This window comes from Octopus sinensis, linkage group LG9 (assembly GCF_006345805.1).
Source record: "Octopus sinensis linkage group LG9, ASM634580v1, whole genome shotgun sequence".
NCBI classification, from domain to species: domain Eukaryota; kingdom Metazoa; phylum Mollusca; class Cephalopoda; order Octopoda; family Octopodidae; genus Octopus; species Octopus sinensis.
In genome coordinates, this window is record NC_043005.1 from 22,059,353 (window position 1) to 22,080,017 (window position 20,665).

Sequence of the window (20,665 nt, forward strand, 5' to 3'; positions counted from 1 at the left end):
TCCAAGAAAGAATGGAATTCATAATTTTTGGTCAAATGCTTTTTCAGAAAGTCATAAACTTCTGATTAGATGCTATAAAAATGATTTGCAGCAACCTAATAAAATGCCCTCTTGGCTAGTTAATGGTGTTAATTTTTACTTCCAAAAAATGAAGATAGAAATGAACTGAAGAACTATAGATCTGTATTGTAAGATACAGGTACCACTGATGCTTGAGCTGATTTACTAATTACTAGGAGCTGTATATGACTGCTGATGTTGGGAGTTAACTGTTAAAGTAACTCTCATCTTATTATTATGTATGTTAGGAAGGGCATCCAGCTGTAGAAACACTGCCAGATCAGACTGGAGCTTGGTGCAGCCTACTGGCTTCCCAGACCCCAGTCGAACCGTCCAATCCATGCCAGCATGGAAAACGGATGTTAAACGATGATGATGATTATATTATACATACATATATATATATATATATATATATATATATATAAAATATACATACATACAGATAAATATATAATATATATATATAAAATATACATACATACAGATAAATATATAATATATATATATATATATATAAAATATACATACATATAGATAAATATATAATATATATATATATAAAAGACCCCCTTCGGTCATGAATGACCATGGGATTGCACCTAGAAAGTTACCCTCCTAGACACAAGTCCGGGCAAGGTTGTTTATGGAAGACCAGCAGTCGCCCATGCATACCGGCCTCCCCTCTCCATGCCACCAGTGTTATCCAAGGGAAAGACAAAGGCCGATACAGCTTGGCACCTGTGACGACGCAACTCATTTCTACAGTTGAGTGAACTGGAGCAACGTGAAATAAAGTGCCTTGCTCAAGAACACAACACGCAGCCCAGCCCGGGATTCGAGCTCACAACCTCACGATCGTAAGCTCGACGCTCTAACCACTGAGCCATGCGCCTTCACATATATATATATATACGAGGGGCGTTCAATAAGTAATGCCCCTGATCCACTTGAAGTTGTTCGATCTAGCTGAAATTTTGCATGTGCAATTACTTATATCTCTATAGATTAAGTGGCAAATTACAGCTCTAAACTAATTGTGGTTTCTGATTTACAGGTGTTTGAACTGAGTCAAGTGTGAAATGGAGTCTGTTGAATGTCGAGCAGTGATCCGGTTTTTGTATTTGAAAGGACGCACACCACGGGAGACTTTTGATGAAATGAAAGTAACTTATTATGATAATGCCCCATCATATGACCTTGTAAAACGCTGGCATCGTGAATTCAAACATGGTTGGAACTCTGTGGAAACAGCTCCCAGATCTGGTCGCCCCCTTCTGCCATTGATGAGGCATCTGTCCATCAAGTTGAGGCTGCCATTTTGGAAGATCGACGCATAACTATTCGCGAAATAGCCCATGAGGTCAAGATTAGTACCAGGTCTGTGGAAACTATCATTCATGACTATTTGCATATGCAAAAGGTGTCTGCCAGATGGATTCCCAGGTTGCTCACATTTTTCCAGAAGCAAGAACGTGTCGATTGCTCGAGGATGAATTTGGAGATGTGCCAAGAAGATGAGTCAAAATTTTTCAAAAGACTGATTACACAGGATGAAACCTGGGTCCATCACTATGATCCAGAGACCAAAGCCCAGTCAATGCAGTGGAAGCACCGTGACACCCCTCCTCCAAAGAAGGCAAGGGTGCAGCCCTCCGCTGGCAAGGTCATGCTCACAGTCTTCTGGGACCAGGACGGAGTAGTGATGACAGATTTCCTGGCAAATGGTGCCACAATTACAGGAGCCTATTATGCTTCACTTTTGAGGAAATTAAGAGAAGCTATCAAAGTCAAGAGGCGGGGTAAGATCAGCAAAGGCATCCTCCTCCTGCAGAACAACGCTCTGGTCCACAACTCGCGTGTCGCCAGATCAGAAACACAGGCGTGCGGCTATGAACTCCTCCCCCATCCCCCTACTCTTCTGACCTTGCACCTTCTGATTTTCACCTCTTCCCAGCCATGAAGTTGTTTTTGAAAGGAAAGCGTTTCCCAGATGATGCAGCCTTGATTTCTGAAGTCACGTCGTGGCTGGAGGACCAAGCTGGTGTCTTCTACAGAAACGGTCTTCATGACCATTTGCATATGCAAAAGGTGTCTGCCAGATGGATTCCCAGGTTGCTCACATCTTTCCAGAAGCAAGAATGCGTCGATTGCTCGAGGATGAATTTGGAGATGTGCCAAGAAGATGAGTCTGCCAGATGGATATATATGTGTGAGTGCGTGTGTATGAATATACTCTTTCTGCAGCCGTTTATGATGCCTGTATGTGTGTACACACACACGCACAATTGAGCTAATTATCATATTTATATTTATTTTTCTATCTATAGGATATGAGTATTGACAGACATGATTTTACATTCTCAAAAGGAGGAAAGAGCAGAATAAAAAGCAGACAAGGTTTCGGTGATGCTGGAGATTGTTTGTATAAGAAAAAAGCTTTCTGTTTCAGTAAAGGTACAATGATTGTAAACCTGCAAAACACTGGCCTAGTCGTTGATGAAGGGGTATGATAATTTCCCTTTTATTGGTGTTAATTTCATAAGTTCAAATTTTATGTGATTTATTTAACTTGGTACAGTCAAATGTGTAGATGATGAGTACACCTTCCCAAATCTTAGAGCAACTTATAAGAAATTGGGTATATTGTTCAGTAAGGTATACTGTGTGTGTATGCATGTATATGTCTATGCCTGTTATGTATATATATATATATGTAGACATACATTCATTCCAGCCTGGCCACTAACCATTTTTTCTTCTTTCCAATCACCTTTTCTCCTTTTTTATATTTTTCTCTTCCTTTTACTTACATTATTTCTTTGTATTTTATTCTGTATTTATAGTGTTTCACATTATATATATATATATATGAAAAGTCTAACTGTATTTATCTGTATTACTAGCTCCATATCAGCTTGATATCAATTTCTCTTATAGCTACTCTTGAAGATGTAGGCCTTGCCCCAGATGAAGAGGTTGGAGCTTAAGTTCAAATTCATTCAAGCACTATTATGTATTTTCTATATTGAGATTATCTACCTCTCACCTATTAACTGTGTGTATATATGTGTGTATATTTTTTATATGTGTGTATATTTTACCAATATATATTAATATTGGTAAAATATTATTAGTAGTAGTCATAGTGGTAAAATGCTGCATGTTAATATGCTAACAAGAGATGGGCCTTGAGCACAGAGGATTTGAGAAGACTGGAAAGAAATGAAATGAGCATGCTCCATTGGATGTGCAATGTAAGTGCACATGAACAACATACCAAAATGTGCTGAAAGGAGAAATTTGGCATAAGAAGAATCAGTAGCGTGCTAGTATGGACATGATATATATGGATGAGGACAGCTATATAATGAAGTGCCAATCACTTAATGTCGGAGCTTGTAGAACAGAGAGATATATGACAGTGTTGAAACCTAATCTAGAACCCTAAGTCTCATAGGGGTGATGACAAAAGACTGGGATAACTGGTGATGTGCAGTTCTTGAGAAGACCTGCCCACCTTGACAAAACTGAATTCTCGAAGCACTGTGTATGTATATATGTATATGCACAAATGAGCACCTTACCCATTCTCCTTCTCCTGTCACATCATTTCTCTCACTCCAAATCTCCCTTGACATCACTTATTTTTCTTATTACCCAAAATCATTTCACTTGTTAGTCAGTCTTCATCCATTACTATTGTTTTCGCCACTTTGTTATATTGGTCATTACCCTGCACTAAACCACCAAATACTCCCTCCTCGTGACCTATGCCAGCCTCTCTTCCCCTCTACTACTGCTACCTGTCTAACAACATATCATCTCTCTCTTGTCTCCTGATGTCAACTGTATCATTGTTACTATCCAACGGCTCTTCCAGTTCTCTCTTCTGCATTTATCTACCTTCCTCAACTCATGCATCAGTGCTTATCCTCCTCCTATTATCCACCACTCTCAACACCCACTCTTTAACCTACTTAATGGAAACCTCAATAAGCTGTAAAGAAAGCAGAGACATACTGGAAATACTAGGAGATAGTTGGAATAGTCTATCAAAGATGGCTAAGACTTGGCAGTTACAGCACGAAGAGTGGATACCAGGAACAAGAGATAGCTCACAGTGCAAAGGATTTGTGATCCAACAGAGGAGGATCACAGAATGAAGGTAGTAGGGCTTGACTACCAGGAACAATGGACACAGAAGGATGAGGCTCTCAAGCAGCCACTGTACTGGAAAGAACTCTGGGGCACTGACCAGGGAAGATTGTCCTTCCTCTTTCATGCTGTCACCAGCCTCTTGCCAACTTCAAATAACTTTTAAATATGGAGCAGACTCATCCTGCAAGCAGTGTGGAGCAACTTTTTGCACCCTAAACTACATTTTGATCAGATGCCCTAGGACACTGAGGGAAGGCCAATACAAGTGAGATGTGACTGAACTCAGTGGAAGGACAGAGTTGATATTTCCCACCAGGTAAAGAAGACAAAATATTAGGACTTCATTGACAAGGCCCTTGTTAAGGGATGGTATGTGGCTTCATTCCCCACTGAAGTCAGCTGCCATAGCTTTCTCTCTAGATCTGTGTGCTATTTCCAACAGAAAATAGGTTTGGAATGCAGACAACTGAAGAAAGCTATCAAGGAGAAAGACATGGCAGTTGAAACAAGCTCAAATGGCTAAGGTTGATAGGAGATCAGAAGTGGAGCCCTTCTACAGGTGAAGACTATTTCAGTTCCCATTGCCCCACTCAGGTAAAGTGTACACTGCAAGGGGTGAAACACTTGTGACCTTGAAATACTTACTGACAATACAGGAGGGTTTCCAGTATTGCAATGGATTTTGACGAGCTTGCAAAACATCTTAGTAATTCCTGCAGTTTCTGCACAGCACAAATCATTTATGATGTTTACTTCACCTAAGAATTATGTAGGCTGAATTGTCATGGTTGGAATACCTTTGTTTTCTTTTTTTAAAGTTATTATGTATGTAAAATCTAGAGAAGAATAAAGTATCAGGATTACAATGTGTGAAATGTCTTACTCAGAGATCCAACACAAAATTTGAACTCATGACCTTACAGTTTGTAGTTCAGCATGATTTACATCACTTCTATTAGGATTCCTAACTATCTTTTTTCAAAATGTTATTTTATATGATTATTGTGACTTCCTGACCAACCCACCCCTTTCTTTATAACTTCAGGTTAAATGGGAAACATATGGGGTGCAGACACGCATAAACTCTTTAACATACTCTCAAAATAGGCAAGTAGTAACAGCTACATGTGAAGGAAAATGTGGTGGATGTAAACCTAATAAGTTTATAGTGCAACTTAGTTCAGCTGGTAAGTGAATTAAATTTCATCTAAATTTGTTTTTATATCATACATTGAGCTCACTAAACTCCTTATCAGAGCCAGATTAAAGCCAAATGATATCCTAAGCACTACTGAACATTGGTATTTCTTTAATTCTTTTCAGACCATTCTCATAAGCCAAAACTCACAATTATATTAAATATACTGTAATGACTGTATGATGCAAGGTGACAAGAATGGCTCTTTAGTACATCACACAGCCCTTACAATAAATATAAAAAGAATAATACATATATGTGAAAAGAGAAACACAACTGAGTAGAATGTTTAAGAGAAGATTTATATATATGTTAACATGTATGTCTGTATGTGCATCATGTATACAGAATAATAGACAGGCTGTCATGAGAACTAAGTGTATGTGTGTACAGACATGGATGTATGCATGTGTGTTAAGTACATATAAGTATAGCAATGAAGAAGATGGTGAAAGAGTATATAAAGAGGACTTAGAAGAATATTCATTGACACAAAAATGAAAATAGCAGTTTGTAGACAACTGTACACAGTTGGAATACTATATCAAAAATTTATAGTCATGATGCTGAGCTGGTTGCAGTACATGAAATTGTGGTTGTGATGGTACAGGAGTTCTCACAGGTTGTATATACACTGTTGGTCCATGGTGAAGTAATTTACAAACAGTGATGTGTTGACACCTAAGCAAGTTGCTTGTTGAGCAGTGTACGTAAAGAGATGATGTTGACAACATTAAGAAGATGGTGGCAACGAAGAAAGAGATCACCATAATGATGTTGGATAAAGTTGGTAAGTCTTAATGTGGCAGCTGTGGTGTTGTTGCTAGAATTGGCTGTGTCTTGTGTGGTCAGTGGTACGACAGAGTAAGAGACAAGTTGTGTCAATACCAACCAATCAGAGTAGTGGACACAACGGGGTCTAAATACCTGCTATGTTCAAATGCACATATACATAATAAAGGGGAGAGAGGAATTTCACTAGAGTGTATGCTACAAAACTCTTTTTTAATTTTATTTAACACCAACTAGAAAAAATTCAAATTTTTGTCACATTTTTATCCATTTTTCAAAAACTTCCTCTGCACCATCATCATCATCATTGTTCGACCGTGGTCGAGACAATGGAATTTACCATGCTACACCAGACTTCACGGTCCATCATGGCATTACGGAGGTCCTGTTGCTGGATGCCTGTATCCCTGGAGATTACATCAGGGTAGGAGAGTGTGCGCCTTCTGGTATTGCGAGTAGATGGCTTCCAGAGGAGAAGAGTAGAAATTACCTCTTTTTCAGCTCTACAACAATGTCCAGCAAACTGGACTCTCCTACCCTTCACAAGAGATGACACAGGTGGTAGTTTCCCATATATTTGCATTTTGGTTGGATGGCGCTTCCACGAGAGATTCTGAGCTCTCATAAGGAGGCGAGTGTAGGTTCCATCCAACCGCCTCTCAAGCTTCTTTGATAACGTCCAGGTTTCTGAGCCATATAGTAGAATTTGTTCAACTGTGGCTTTGAAGATTTCAAGTTTGAAGTCTCTACTTAGATTTGATGACCAGATCTTATGCATGTCATTACAGGCTGACCAGGCCATACCCTTTCTAGTTAGAAAATCTTTTCCAGATGATGATATGTATGACCCAAGATATTTGTAATCAAAAACCATATTTAAGGGCGCATTGTTGAGAGTATGGATGATGCAATCACTGTTGGACAGGCACTTGTTTATAGTTTACCATAGTAAATATGGCACTAGAAAAATTTGCTTTTAGTACATCAATTTCCTAGGAATTCTTTATGGTAAACCCAGTGCAAGCTATGGACACATAAGATTTGCAATAGAATCACAGGAAGATTAACGAAAAACCTAGTGTTTGTACATGGAAGATGTGCTGGAGTAATAAACACTAAGAACGCATGGCAAACAGAGTTTCTTAAATGCTCTGGAGGCTCTCTAGAAGTAGTAAATAGGTTATGTCACCTAGGTAACCTAATAATGGTGTTCTGAAAGTATAGTTGCTAGAATGAGAATAGGATGGAGAAGGTTCAAAAAGTTATTACTATTGTAAAAGACAGATTGTATGATGCTTATGTACAAAGAGCAATGCTACATGATAGTGAAACATGGGCCCTGAATGCAGACAATGTGAGAAGACAAATGAGGAATGAAGCTATATGCTCTATTGGATATACAATGTCAGTATGCACATACAACAAAGTGCTAAGCTACTTTGAGATAAATTAGGGATAAGAGGAATCAGATGCTGAGTGAAGGAGAGAAGACTGTGTTGGTTTGGTCATGAGAGAAGACTGTGTTGGTTTGGTCAAGACTGAAACAATCAGCAGTTTGTTGCACTCAAGGAGACCCATCGACCACATCAAAAATCATCATCATCATTTAGTGCCTGCTTTCCATGCTGGCAAGCGTTAAACAGTCTAATTGGAACTGGTAAGCCAGAGAGTTGCAACAGATTCCGGTCTGATTTTGGCTCAATTTCTATGGTGGGATGCCCTTCCTCATGTCAATCACTCCAAGAGGTGCCTTTTGTGTGTCACTGGCACTAGTACTTTTATGTGTTCCCAGCATGGGTTCTTTTACGTGTCACTGGCACCAGCCACAACTACAATTTCATTTGGTTTGACAAGATCGTGCTTCACCACCTCATCCCATGTCTTCCTGGGTCTACCTTTTCCACTGGTTTCCCCAACAGTCAGAGATCAGCACTTCTCTACACAGCTGTCCCCATCTATATGCATCACATGACCACACCAGTGTAGTCACCTCTCTTGCACACCATATCTGATGCCTCTTATGCCCAATATTGCTCAATATCCTAAAAGCATTTTGTTTATGCTTGTGCATGCTGGGCCCTGACCCTACACCCATTCTACCTCATTAAGCATTCCCTATATTTTATCTCCCTAACAACCATCTCTATTATTATTCTCTCTATGGCAAACTTGGCAGCTATAACCACTTGTGAGCTGAACTGGCACTTACTACTCTCCATCCACTTCTTTGCACTGCCCTTTACCTCTTTCCAGCCCTGGAGCCATTTCCATCCACCATTCTCATTATCTTCCCTTCTCACATTATTTTACTGATCATCTCCTTTCTGTTCCTTTATTTTTCTCCCTCTCCCCTAACATACCCAATCTCAACACCTCATATGTCTATCATTCTCAACATCACTATGACTCCCCTTATGTACTCTTCATCTCCCTCCCCACCACTCCTGCACCATGCACATCACCACCTACTTTTTGTTCTGACCTCCTTCCTGAGCCACTACTGTCTCTCTCACCATACCCCTTCTCCATACTGGCATTTTCTATCAACAGCACCTTCTCCCTTGTTTATCACCCCCTATATTCACTCCTACCCCTCTCTAACCATCTGTTACTTTCCCCTCACGCTTTTATGGTACCACTTACCATTTCCTTCCTCTGTTCCACTATCCATATCCTCCCTTATGCTCATCTTCATGTACCCTGAGAGTTTGCTCTTCATGTCATCACTACAAATTTTATCTTCTTCCCAACTACTCTGCCCACCCTTATATAATGATGTGTAGCCATGTCTCCCCTATCGCATGATACATGTGCTTGCCCTTTTATCATACTTTAGCCTTTCAACATCTGGTGTAAAGCCACCTCCCTCCCCTAAATACTCCACCCACTTACTCATAGGTACTATTTCCCTTTTTACCAGTTCTTTTTCTGTCTTGCGATTTACTTGCTCGTGACTTTGCTCAAATGTGTTGGTGGCCACTTTATAGTGTGTACATGCAGTACTCACTGTAAAGTGGTCGGTATTAGGAAAGTTATCCAACCATACCAAAGCTAGCACTGAAGTTCGACACAGCCCTGCAGCTTGTCAGGTCCTGTCAAACTGTCCAGCTCATGCCAACATGAAAAACAGAGATTAGATAATAATAATATTAATGATGATGATGTTGTTTTGTTATACTTTGGTAATTAACAGATTTTTTGTTAAATATAATGCTTATTTATTCATATTGTTTTGAATTAGTCATGTATTATCTCTTACCTTTGATATTTCAATAATGTGATACTTTAAAGGCGGTTAAACACATAGCAGTATTTCATCTGTCTTTACATTCTGAGTTCAAATTCTGCCAAGGTTGACTTCGCCTTTTATCCTTTCAGGGTTGATAAATTATGTACCAGTTGCGTACTGTGGTTGATCAAATTGACTGGCCCCTCCCCAAAAAAATTCAGGCCTTGTACCTAGAGTAGGAAAGAATGATGCAATAGTTTATTTTTAAAATGACATTGTAGGGTAGATATGAGAGACCAAATGCAGCTGATTTGAACATAAAACAAGTAGAAAATCTAGGCCAGATATGGCCAGCTAACATGCTAAAGGGTTAAACTAACAACTTTTTTTTGAAAGACTGTAATCTTGAATTTGCTTTAGGGAAAGGTTGTTTCCTTATGTAAATTAATGAATTCAAATATTGTATGGTGCATTAACAAATTTTCTTCATACTCCAATTTTCAAATCGGTATCTCCTGATGTATTATATTGTGTATTGAGTCATATGATATTCATCTGACTTACAAAAAATAAGACTTAGACTGCACTGAAGCTGAAGAGATCCCATTAGTTTGAAATGGGACTTTTTTCAGCTGCTAGACTCATATGTTCTACCAAAGAGTCAAAACCTCAAAACTGCCTTTGATAGGGCTGGAAATATATACCAATGTAGATTTTTTGTTTGGTTGTTTTCCTCTCTGAGATTTATTTTGTTCCATTTTTACATTCCTTTATGAAGAAGGTAGAGATAAGGTGACATTAAGAGGATAGATAACTAAGCTTATAATCATTGGTTTGAATTTTACTATTGTTGCAGTTATTATATTATGTACTTGGGCAATACTCATAACTCTTCTTACTTCAATTTGTCTAATTTACTATTGTGTAAGATTGATAAATTTGGATCCTGGTAGATTTCTATGTTACAATATATTTGTGTTAAGATAGATAAAATATTCCATAATCATGTTCTATTTTTAAAAAAATAAAAGTAACAGAGGGCAGAATTGATAGAATGGTGGATAACATGCCTTATGGTTACATCATATTTTGTTCAAATCCCTTGAAAGTCAACTTTACCTTCCATCCTTTCTGGGTCAGTAAGAAATGTACTAGTCAAATACCAAAGTTGATTAAACTTAACGTAGCTCTCCTTCAAAACATTATAAAATAATTTAAACTGTTTTCTGTCGTAAATCTTTCCAGAACCTTCAAGTAATGGTGTGAGAAGCTGCACAAGCCTGAGACGAATACAATGCTCCCAGTCTGCAGGTGAATGTTGAAATGAAGCAAATTTTAAAACATAATGTCTTGTAAAATATGAAATAAACAGTGATGTTGCATGATATGAAAAATGCAGTCGGACAATATTTTTTGAAATGTACAATGTAAAAATTTAATATAATTTAATAAAAGTTTTGAGAATTAAAAGTTGTAACATTTTTTCTTATGAAATTGTAAAATGTTGAAGTCTTGTAAAATCTGAAATGTCACAAGACATTACCATAATATGAAATGTAAGAAAGTAATGTTATAACACAAAATGTTTAAAGTAGAAAATATGCTAGCTTGTGAAATATAAGAAAATTATCTTCTTTGAAATGTAATCTAGAAGAAAACACCAGAGAAAGTGTAATATAACAGGAGACTTGTGGCAGTTTCAATTTAACAAACTATCTTTTGATGCATGAAGTGCAATGGTAAAATGTTACAAGATGATATAAAAATGATGACAGTTGGAAAATAATGTCCTGTGAAATGTAAATGATTTTCTTATGAAATGTTAAATTTACAAAAAAAATTGTAAAATCAAAATCGATCAACATCAATGGAAATTGTAGCTGTGATACCAGTGCCGTGGCACATAAGAGAATCATCCGAACGTGGCCGTTGCCAGCGCCGCCCCGATTGGCCTCCATGCCGGTGGCATGTAAAAAGCACCATCCGATTGTGGCTGTTTGCCAGCCTCGTCTGGCACCTGTGCCGGTGGCACGTAAAAAGCACCCACTACACTCATGGAGTGGTTGGCGTTAGGAAGGGCATCCAGCCATAGAAATATTGCCAGATCAGACTGGACCTGGTGCAGCCTTCAGGCTTCCCAGACCCCAGTTGAACCGTCCAACACATGCCAGCATGGAAAGCGGACGCTAAACGATGATGATGATGATGATGAATGCGATGTTCTCTTGAAAAATATGAGAGGTAAGATGGTTAGCTTGTAAAATCTGAAATATGAAATGTAATAATGCAGATCTCCATGAAACATCTTATTTTCAAAAACTTGTGAGGTATTTATATTGAACTATTCTTGTTGCTGGTGTTAGGGTTGGAGCGCAGCTGTTGTAGTACTTTTGGCATACAAAACACTACATCATGCTACAACACTATAGTATACTGCAATGCACTACAAGGCTACTCCTAATACACCAACAAAATTATATCTCAGAATTTCACATATCTGTTCTATATAAATATTTAGAACAATAAACAATATAAGTTATGTATAAATATATATATACATTTGTATTTGTACATATACACATATGTATATATGTCCATATGCATATATGGTGGTTGTCTATTCTTTATGCAGAGTCTGACCACCTCTTTTATCTATACCTTAGATCCATCATGACATCTGATGTGTATTTTTAAACCAGACAATGTATTGGAAAGACATTCACATAGATTGCATATCTGATTTGGACCACCAAGAAAGGTGTGCATAGATATATATAGGCAGAATAGTTGGTGAAGATCGTTTTCCATGGATCCACAAATGGGATTTGAGCCCAGCATGGTCTGTCACAAACTGTGCACACAAAAAGATGACTAAGATTCACCTACATATACACATATGCATATATATGTACAATGTCTGATTTATAAGTATCCAGATTGTTGCCATAGTCATGAAGCTAAAGCATGCAGAGTAAAACTGCTTGGCACAGATTGACCTTGAACTCTGCTGTGCATGCACACTGTTAACAGTAGTGCTTGGAAGGAACGTGTGTAGCATGTGATCATCATTTTGACCATGACAGGGAAAGTTATCATGGTGATACCTGCTCAGAGCTCTATGCAAAGTTGCAGAAGGCATATGGAGAGGAGTGTATTAGCCGTGCACAAGTGGTCAGATGTTTCCAAGATGGCCAAACAAATGTCGATAGTGAAGAACGTTCTGGTTGATCCACAACCAGCAGAACTGAGAAAAATATCACAGATGTGTATGCAGCAGTAGGGGAAATTGTCGAATAACCATTTGTGAGTTATCAAATGCTGTGCAGATTAGTCACTGAAGATTATCATTGAAGATTTGAGTATGAGATACATGTGTACCAAGTTTGTGCCAAAACTGTTTTCAGCTGACCAAAAAGACACTTGGGTTTCAGTTGCACAAGATCTCCTTGATTATGTTGAGAATGATGAAAATTTTCTGAAACTTAGCTTATGCCACTGAGCAGGCATCCCCAAGATTTTGGCAAAATTTGATGTAGATTCTCAGCTCAACTTTTTCTGTCATGGTCAATTTAATGATCACATGCTACACATGTTCTTTCAAGCACTGCTGTAAACAGTGGAAGTGGGCTGGAACGTTAAAACTTAATGTACATGCACAACGGAGTTCAGGGTCAATCTGTGCCAAGTGGCTTCACTCTGCATGTTTTAGCTTCGTTACTATGGCAACAGTCCTGATATTTATTGATCAGACCACGGATACATTTGTATATTTGTGTGCATGTATGTGGACACGCATGTTACGTCAGCGAATCGTATATCTGAAAAAGAAGCACTCTCTAACATTACAGCAATAATGTATTTACAAGAAGATAATTATATGGTGGTCATAGAGTGACCAATGATTTCACATCCATAAAGCGCTTAGCCTTGTTGACGACTCGTGAGACTCTAATGGCCATGAACATATAACCACTTTTCAGACTAGAGATAGAAACCTGTTACGGTCAGTTAACTTGAAAACAAAAAATATATTCCTTTCTACTCTAGGCACAAGGACCGAAATTTTGGTGGGAGGGGGCCAGTCGATTAGATCGATCCCTGTACACAACTGGTACTTAATTTATCAACCCCGAAAGGATGAAAAGCAAAGTCGACCTCGGCGGAATTTGAACTCAGAACGCAAAGACAGACAAATATTATTTTCTACTCTACGCACAAGGCCCAAAATTTGGTGGGGGGGCAAGTCGATTAGATTGACCCAGTGCATAACTGGTACTTATTTCATCGAGCCCAAAAGGATGAAAGGCAAGGTCGACCTCGGCAGAATTTGAACTCAGAACGTAGTGGCAGACGCTAAGCATGTCGCTTGATGTACTGTTTCTGCCAGATCGCCGTCTAAACAAAAAATATATTAGAGTAAAGATTGTTTACCAACATAACTTGGCAGTCTTGGTTTAGGACAAATGTTGCTGTAATTTAGCCCCAGGCGACATCGTCTCCAGCTGGCTATACAACATAATCTGTGTCCTTATATTTTCGAACAAGGGAATCTAGCACCCCCACTCAGCTTGAAACATATATATTGTTCGAAAATATAAGGACACAGATAGCCAACTGGAGACGATGTCCCCTCGGGCTAAATTACAGCAACATTCATCCTAAACCAGGACTGCCATGTTATGTTGGCAAACAATCTTTACTCCAAAGTACTGTTGCTGAATATCTCTCGTTGTGAGATTTAAAACTTGTAATTTTCTAAAAAATATATTGCTGAAGCTTTGAATACATGGGTTATCGCCCTTAGATTGGTCAGATCAGCATATCATTCTGGTTAAGGTTAGATACCACCACAGCCATATTATATACACCTTCAGATCGGATTAGCTTTCCACTGGACATTCATTGTACTCCCTGCATGAGCAACCAGCTTCTGCTGGCGTTTTGGGGGTGTAAAAGAGCAAGAGGACTTACAGAATCTTAGCTTGGGAATGATGCCCGGCCAGTCCGCGCTGAAGGCTTTGAGTTCACTGATTCTGATCTGGAATCTCCTGGATGTCATCCCGGCCAATGCGAGGCTGAGGGTGTCGACCCCAACAACCATAGTAAATTGCTCATCGGACCGATCCAAGGGTGATAACCCATCCCATTTAAGGCCAAGATATTTTTATTATTTTTTTACAAATTAACTGACTGCAACTGTTTTCTATCTCCAGTTTGAAAAGAGGTTATACGTCCGAGTCGAGGAAACTTCTGTGGATCATATATGCGAAAAAGAAGCACACTCTAACGTTAGAGTAGGCTTCTTTTTCGGATATATGATCTACCGTCGTGCCATTACACGACCCGAACACAGAGTATCTTACAAAGGCTATCACGTGGTTTGGGTTCGAGAGTCGTACTGCCGCTACAGGCATCTACATAATCACGAAAGCCACCATATCTCGGATAATATGGAGCTTTACACGAAATACTACTAGAAAAGATGATCGACCTTATAAGACGGATGACATATGGAGAGCATATTTCTATGACTAAGCCACGCCGTCTTCTGAAGTCAACATGTACGTGATCAAATATAGGAGGTTCCCGCTCAGAACGACTGGGCATCATTCCGAGGCTAAGATTCCGTAAGGCCTCTTGCTCTTTTGCAGCCCTAAAACTCCAGAAGAAGCCGGTTGTTCTTGCAGGGAATACAATGACTGCCCAGTGGGAGGCCAATCCGTGGCCAAGGGTGTCGCATATGAGGTTGTGGTGGTATCCAATCCTAACAACGAGATGAATTTGCTCATCGTACCGATCTAAGGGCGATAACCCATCCGTTCACAGCTCAGACCATATTACTATTTTATTTGTTTCAGTCATTTGACTGCGGCCATGCTGGAGCATCACCTTTAGTCGAGCAAATCAACCCCGGGACTTATTCTTTGTAAACCAAGTACTTATTCTATCGGTCTCTTTTGCCGAACCGCTAAGTGACGGGGACGTAAACACACCAGCATCGGTTGTCACGCAAGGCTAGGGGGACAAACAAACACACACACATATATATATATATATATATACGACAAGCTTCTTTCAGTTTCCGTCTACCAAATCCACTCACAAGGCATTGGTCGGCCCAGGCTAGTAGCAGAAGACACTTGCCCAAGATGCCACGCAGTGGGACTGAACCCGGAACCATGTGGTTGGTTAGCAAGCTACTTACCACACAGCCACTCCTGCGCCTATATATATATATTTTTTTTTTGTAAATTATCTGACCATATTTATGGCTTTTTATCTCTAGTTGAATTGTGCTTATGTACCACTGGCACAGGTGCCAGTCAGGCAGGGCTGGCATTGGCCACAACGACAATTTCAATTGACTCAACAGGTCTTCTCAAGCACAGCATATCTCCAAAGGTCTCAGTCGTTTGTCATTGCCTCTGTGAGGCCCAACATGATTATATATCCACGATCATTGATATCTGACGAGTCATCAATAAAGCGAAGCGCTTTATATTGGTTATTCTATGACCACCATATAATTAACTTCAAGTAAATATATATATGCATGTATATATGTGTGTGTGTGTGTTTGAATATATATATATATATATTCACACACATACACACACACATATATATATATATATATATATATATATATATAGGGAGAATAAACGAAAAAAACAAAAGACGAAGACAGGTGGTGTAGAAAACAAACAGATGTATTAGTATCACGTATCACGCTCGGAAATTGAAAAAGTCTTACGTTTCGAGCCTACACTCTTCCACAGAACAAAACAAGGTGAGAAAAAAAATGTGTATAGTGGCTACCAATCTATCATATATATATATATATATGTATATATATATATGTATATTACATTTTGGTGGCTGATAGGAGAGAGAGGTTGAGTGAAGAAACGCTTAAACGTCCGCTTTCCCTGCTGGCATGTGTTGGATGGTTTGATTGAAGACTGGCAAGCCAGGAAGCTACACCAAGCTCCAATCTGATCTGGCATGGTTTCAACAGCTGGATGTCCTTCCTAATGTCAACCACTCCGAGAGTGAGGGTACTGGCACTGACCATGCTCAAGTGGTGCTTTTTACATGTCACCGGCATGTGAGCAAGTCAGGCGGCCCTAGCTTCAACCATGCTCGAATGGTGTTTATGTACCACTGGCACAGGTACTAGGAAGGCAGCGTTGGGGAAAATTTTCAAAAAATTTTTCAAATATTTTTCCTGAAAATTTTCCAAAAATTTTTCACAAATTTTGGGGGAAAATTTTCAAAAATTTTTGAGGAAAATCTTCAAAAAATTTTTCAAAAACTTTGGTTGAAATTTTCAAAAACTTTTTCAGATATTTGGGGAAAATTTTCAAATAATTTTTCTAAAATTTGGGGGAAAATTTTCAAGGAAGTTTTCAAATATTTTGGGGAAAAATTTTCAAAAATTTTTGATGGAAAATTTTCAAAAAATTTTTCTAAAATTTTGGGGAAAATTTTCAAAAATTTTTCAGGAAATTTTTTCAAATAATTTTTCGAAAATTTTGGGGAAAATTTTCAAGGAAGTTTTCAAAAATTTGGGGGGGAAATTTTCAAAAACTTTTTCAGATATTTGGGTAAAATTTTCAAATAATTTTTCTAAAATTTGGGGGAAAATTTTCAAGGAAGTTTTCAAATATTTTGGGGAAAAATTTTTGAAAATTTTCCCCAAAATTTTAGAAAAATTTTTTGAAATTTGCATGGTTTCCCAATCCCTTGTTATAAAAGTTCTCAGAATCTATCCAGCCACTCACCTGCACATTGCCACCATCACAGTGTTACATACACAAAATGATGCATCATTGCTCATATCAATCCTCAGGTCCCACACTATGTTTGACTCTGGGATTGCTACTCCCACTTGGTCCAAAGTATTTCTGTTGTGACATAATAGCATAAGCTTGTTGAAGGTAGAGAGCTTTGAATTTTCATCCATTAAATTGAATGTTTTCTTCAGCCCATTTGTATATGACATCTAGACCTTTCTGTGGGAAATTAGTATTGAGAGGATTTTTGACTGCTTGTGCTACTTTTGTTTCATTGACACAAGTCTTTGTAACTTTTGTCATATCATCCCATGGTCATTTTTATCAAAGGCCTTTTCAAAATTGAGAAATATCACACCCACATTTGAGCATTTTATAAGTTGTTTCAACACCTAGTCATAATGCTGCAGAAGCTGTGTGAGGCAGCTTCTTCCTGAGCAGAAGCCATACTGGGTAGTAGGAAGTCATTATCTTCCAGGAACAAGATCAGCTTTCTTCAGACAATTTGTTCCATGACTTTGCTAACATGTGAGGTTATAGAGACAGATCTATAATTTTAAGCATCTGCTCTGATTCCTCCTTTATAGATAAGACATATGCTCTCCTTTAACTTTCTGGGAAGTCTATCACTTGCAGCGAAGGACACAAAGTGCTTTGCCTGTAACAACAAGGCAGAGCTGGTGATCAAGATCAAATAGCTGTGCAAAGATCTTCTCAGGGACACAGTGAAGAATGAATGTGTCAGGTTCTGGAGTTGTCTTATGGTTGTGGGGAAACATTACTTTACTTGGAAACAGATAAGGATTGATGACAGAAAGGGTATCCAACCATGGAAAAGTGAACATTAAAATGAAATGATGAAAGTGATGTATATCAAATTATTATCAGTGAGCTATCAGAATCGTTAGTTCATCAGACAAGAATGCTTAGTAGCCTTTGTGGATGCAAAACCATTGGTCATTCTATGACCAGACATTAACTTTATTACTTCAATAAATATGTATATAACATACACACACAACTGGCATGATGTCACAAAAGTTAGCTGTAGTGAATACAGGCTATTTATTGCAATAGAGACACTATACACAACGAACATAATAGTTGACAGAGCTGGATGCAAACCGCAACAGACATACAGAAAGCTATGAATTACCAACTAAGGTCGAGAAACTATTTATCTCACCATTTTATATGAAATGTCAAGACGTGTTGAAATAAATTTTTCTCCAATAAACAATCAGCGTGAACAAAGCAACAACGACGCAACCAACATTAAGATATTTTACATGTATATAATCCAGATTTGTTTACTAAATTTAAGTTCGTTTGCTGTGAGGGTTGGCAAAATTTGTTTTTTTTTTTTTTTTGTTGTAACACTTCTGATTCTAATATTGGAATAAAGGCTGACTTAAGTGAACATATTATTTAGTAATGACAAGAAATGTTTCAGGAAATAATACTGAACGAGAGGTTTGTGGTTTGAAGGCACGTCAATAAAATTGTTCTTACCTCGACTTGTAATCCTGTGCCGCCGTCAGACTGATTAATTTTTCACCAGCGTTGCCATGACCTCTGTCTCTTTACGACTGGCGTCTGTTACTAGCGTCCCCAAGAAAAACCAAACGCAGGGGAAAACTTTTCTTCTCACTTGCTGACGTGACGTCATCTCTCGTCGCTTCCAGTCTTGCTTCCACCATACGCCACCACCACCCCTGATCTAAAGATCACTGCTCCTCTGTTCTGTCTCGTAATTATTCATCCACCTGGGGGGACGACGTTCCCTTAGAGAAATCCGTAGGGTATCGGGGCCGCCTTCATCTCTCGTCGCATCTAGTCTTCCTTCTACCGTAAGGTTTACCAATGATGTTGGCACAGACCTACACCAGTTCCTTGAATTTTGCGTTTTTACCTTTTGTAATGCAAATTATTTAATGAAAGTTTAAATGCGAGAGTATTTCAAAGGTACGTAACCGATCACGAGAAGCATTCGACTACTAAAAATTTGAGTTATTCCCCTTAGACTGCAATCGTTAGAAGCAAATTAGTCACATGAATTTGGTCAATGGAGGATAAAGACAGCTTTAGGTGACTTGATAGAAATAGCTTCCACAATCTCCTTCACACCATACATTATTATTTGAAAAAAAAAGAAAGGAGATACGGAATAACATAGTTTTAGTTACACTGTGCCTATTATCATAAATTCACTTAGGGCTAAACAACATAAATATAATATAAAACCATTCTTAACAATACACAAGTAAATTATAGTTGAAACACATGCACCAAATATACAATAAGAAGGCACCATAATTCCATTAGTACGTATAAAGGAATTAGTGAAAATAAACACAAAACGGAAGTCATGCCAATTAAGGTAAAACTGCAAATGGCAACTAACACACGCTCAACCATCTAAAATAAAAAGAGAAGAACGCACAACAGATAACGCACTTCTAGTTATACCTCCCAATTTAGGATGGTTATGACTAAAAATCTAGTGATCATAAATTTTCTTGTTCAAGGATGATGCAGTGCTAAAAAGCAATCATTAAAAGATTAGAACTTCATTTGCTATCACAGAAAGATGCACTTGATGTCATAGGAAGAAATTTCTCCTGATAAACCAGAAGAATTCTACTGAGTGACAGATATCTTGCTGATATCGCATGACAGGTCAATCACTTATCAACCATTTCTATTACCATTCCTAAGTCTACTTAATATCCACTGAGAATCCTTCATATGTATATGGATATATTTGTGAAACTGTTATAGGAATTTAAATTTATAATTAGTTACATAGATATGCACACCCACACACATACATATATATATACACACACACACACATGATTGCATTACAGAATTAATTCTCATCCATCCTTAACCTCTGATTAAACACCACCCGGGCATATAATCATTACAGATGTTTTATATTCATACTATTTAGCTTTCTTCAGTTTGGATAGAGAGCAACTGTGATAAAAAAAAAAACATGTCCACACTGAATAATGTGACTACCCTACAAGCATTTTTGGGGTTAGTAAATTACAGTCAAATTTATATTCCCAATATACATAATGTAAGGGCTCTGATAAATGATTTGTTAAAGAAAAATGCAAAATGGTGCTGGGTTGATAAATACCAGAAGGCATTTGACAAATTAAACACATTTTAATATTGAACTTATTGTTAACGCATTTTGATCCAAAATTGGATATTATATAGGCTACAGATGCAAGTGATTATAATGTAGGAGCAGTGCTCCTGCACAAATATAATGATGGCAGTAAAAAGGCTATAGCCCATGCATCATCATGATTGTTATTACCTGCAGAAAGGAACTATAGCCTAATAGAAAAAGAAGCATTAATAATCATATTCAGTGTAAAGAAATTCCATAGATTTATTCATGGAAGAAGT

At 38.1% G+C, this 20,665-nt stretch overlaps 1 long non-coding RNA gene across 3 annotated transcripts in view; it reads right to left on the reverse strand.

The window, feature by feature from the left end:
- LOC118764791 overlaps positions 1-20,665 on the reverse strand; it is a 43,498-nt gene that overhangs the window by 8,403 nt on the left and 14,430 nt on the right. For 2 of the 3 annotated variants that reach the window (XR_005000597.1, XR_005000595.1), the window contains exons 1-2: positions 18,749-19,218; positions 9,471-9,670 (exon numbers count right to left, since the gene is read on the reverse strand). This is a non-coding gene — a long non-coding RNA (uncharacterized LOC118764791). Of the gene's footprint in view, positions 1-9,470; positions 9,671-18,748; positions 19,219-20,665 lie in introns of those variants that run through there. The other variant, XR_005000596.1, reaches the window with a different exon arrangement.